The sequence below is a fragment of the Balaenoptera borealis genome (assembly GCF_965194805.1).
Source record: "Balaenoptera borealis genome assembly, chromosome: 11".
Lineage (NCBI taxonomy): Eukaryota > Metazoa > Chordata > Mammalia > Artiodactyla > Balaenopteridae > Balaenoptera > Balaenoptera borealis.
In genome coordinates, this window is record NC_138868.1 from 41,130,161 (window position 1) to 41,133,726 (window position 3,566).

Below are 3,566 nucleotides of genomic sequence, written 5' to 3' on the forward strand. Positions count from 1 at the left end.
CAAGAGAAGAAAAGGACCTACAAAAACAAACCCAAAACAATTAAGAAAATGCTCATAGGAACATACATATCGATAATTACCTTAAACGTGAATGGATTAAATGCCCCAACCAAAAGACATAGACTGGCTGAATGGATACAAAAACAAGACCCATATATATGCTGTCTACAAGAGACCCACTTTAGACCTAGGGACACATACAGACTGAAAGTGAGGGGATGGAAAAAGATATTCCATGCAAATGGAAATCAAAAGAAAGCTGGAGTAGCTATACTCATATCAGATAAAATAGACTTTAAAATAAAGAATGTTAAAAGAGACAAGGAAGGACACTACATAATGATCCAGGGATCAATCCATGAAGAAGATATAACAATTATAAATATATATGCACCCAACATAGGAGCACCTCAATACATAAGGCAACTGCTAACAGCTATAAAAGAGGAAATCGACAGTAACACAATAATAGTGGGGGACTTTAACACTCCACTTACACCAATGGACAGATCATCCAAAATGAAAATAAATAAGGAAACAGAAGCTTTAAATGACACAATAGACCAGATAGATTTAATTGATATATATAGGACATTCCATCCAAAAACAGCAGATTACACGTTCTTCTCAAGTGCGCACGGAACATTCTCCAGGATAGATCACATCTTGGGTCACAAATCAAGCCTCAGTAAATTTAAGAAAATTGAAATCATATCAAGCATCTTTTCTGACCACAACGCTATGAGATTAGAAATGAATTACAGGGAAAAAAAACGTAAAAAAGACAAACACATGGAGGCTAAACAATACGTTACTAAATAACCAAGAGATCACTGAAGAAATCAAACAGGAAATAAAAAAATACCTAGAGACAAATGACAATGAAAACACGACGACCCAAAACCTATGGGATGCAGCAAAAGCAGTTCTAAGAGGGAAGTTTATAGCTATACAAGCCTACCTAAAGAAACAAGAAAAATCTCAAGTAAACAATCTAACCTTACACCTAAAGAAACTAGAGAAAGAAGAACAAACAAAACCCAAAGTTAGCAGAAGGAAAGAAATCATAAAGATCAGAGCACAACTAAATGAAATAGAAACAAAGAAAACAATAGCAAAGATCAATAAAACTAAAAGTTGGTTCTTTGAGAAGATAAACAAAATTGATAAGCCATTAGCCAGACTCATCAAGAAAAAGAGGGAGAGGACTCAAATCAATAAAATCAGAAATGAAAAAGGAGAAGTTACAACAGACACCGCAGAAATACAAAGCATCCTAAGAGACTACTACAAGCAACTTTATGCCAATAAAATGGACAACCTGGAAGAAATGGACAAATTCTTAGAAAGGTACAACCTTCCAAGACTGAATCAGGAAGAAACAGAAAATATGAACAGACCAATCACAAGTAATGAAATTGAAACTGTGATTAAAAATCTTCCAACAAACAAAAGTCCAGGACCAGATGGCTTCACAGGTGAATTCTATCAAACATTTAGAGAAGAACTAACACCCATCCTTCTCAAACTCTTCCAAAAAATTGCAGAGGAAGGAACACTCCCAAACTCATTCTATGAGGCCACCATCACCCTGATACCAAAACCAGACAAAGACACTACAAAAAAAGAAAATTACAGACCAATATCACTGATGAATATAGATGCAAAAATCCTCAACAAAATACTAGCAAACAGAATCCAACAACACATTAAAAGGATCATACACCACGATCAAGTGGGATTTATCCCAGGGATGCAAGGATTCTTCAATATACGCAAATCAATCAATGTGATACACCATATTAACAAATTGAAGAATAAAAACCATATGATCATCTCAATAGATGCAGAAAAAGCTTTTGACAAAATTCAACACCCATTTCTGATAAAAACTCTCCAGAAAGTGGGCATAGAGGGAACCTACCTCAACATAATAAAGGCCATATATGACAAACCCACAGCAAACATCATTCTCAATGGTGAAAAACTGAAAGCATTTCCTCTAAGATCAGGAACGAGACAAGGATGTCCACTCTCACCACTATTATTCAACATAGTTCTGGAAGTCCTTGCCACGGCAATCAGAGAAGAAAAAGAAATAAAAGGAATACAAATTGGAAAGGAAGAAGTAAAACTGTCACTGTTTGCGGATGACATGATACTATACATAGAGAATCCTAAAACTGCCACCAGAAAACTGCTAGAGCTAATTAATGAATATGGTAAAGTTGCAGGATACAAAATTAATGCACAGAAATCTCTTGCATTCCTATACACTAATGATGAAAAATCTGAAAGAGAAATTATGGAAACACTCCCATTTACCATTGCAACAAAAAGAATAAAATACCTAGGAATAAACCTACCTAGGGAGACAAAAGACCTGTATGCAGAAAACTATAAGACACTGATGAAAGAAATTAAAGATGATACCAACAGATGGAGAGATATACCATGTTCTTGGATTGGAAGAATCAACATTGTGAAAATGAGTATACTACCCAAAGCAATCTACAGATTCAATGCAATCCCTATCAAATTACCAATGGCATTTTTTACGGAGCTAGAACAAATCATCTTAAAATTTGTATGGAGACACAAAAGACCCCGAATAGCCAAAGCAGTCTTGAGGCAAAAAAATGGAGCTGGAGGAATCAGACTCCCAGACTTCAGACTATACTACAAAGCTACAGTAATCAAGACAATATGGTACTGGCACAAAAACAGAAACATAGATCAATGGAACAAGATAGAAAGCCCAGAGATTAACCCACGCACCTATGGTCAACTAATCTATGACAAAGGAGGCAAAGATATACAATGGAGAAAAGACAGTCTCTTCAATAAGTGGTGCTGGGAAAACTGGACAGCTACATGTAAAAGAATGAAATTAGAATACTCCCTAACACCATACACAAAAATAAACTCAAAATGGATTAGAGACCTAAATATAAGACTGGACACTATAAAACTCTTAGAGGAAAACATAGGAAGAACACTCTTTGACATAAATCACAGCAAGATCTTTTTGGATCCACCTCCTAGAGTAATGGAAATAAAAACAAAAATAAACAAGTGGGACCTAATGAAACCTCAAAGCTTTTGCACAGCAAAGGAAACCATAAACAAGACGAAAAGACAACCCTTAGAATGGGAGAAAATATTTGCAAATGAATCAACGGACAAAGGACTAATCTCCAAAATATATAAACAGCTCATTCAGCTCAATATCATAGAAACAAACACCCCAATCCAAAAATGGGCAGAAGACCTAAATAGACATTTCTCCAAAGAAGACATACAGACGGCCACGAAGCACATGAAAAGATGCTCAACATCACTAATTATTAGAGAAATGCAAATCAAAACTACAATGAGGTATCACCTCACTCCTGTTAGAATGGGCATCATCAGAAAATCTACAAACAACAAATGCTGGAGAGGGTGTGGAGAAAAGGGAACCCTCTTGCACTGTTGGTGGGAATGTAAATTGATACAGCCACTATGGAGAACAATATGGAGGTTCCTTAAAAAACTAAAAATAGAATTACCATATGACCCAGCAA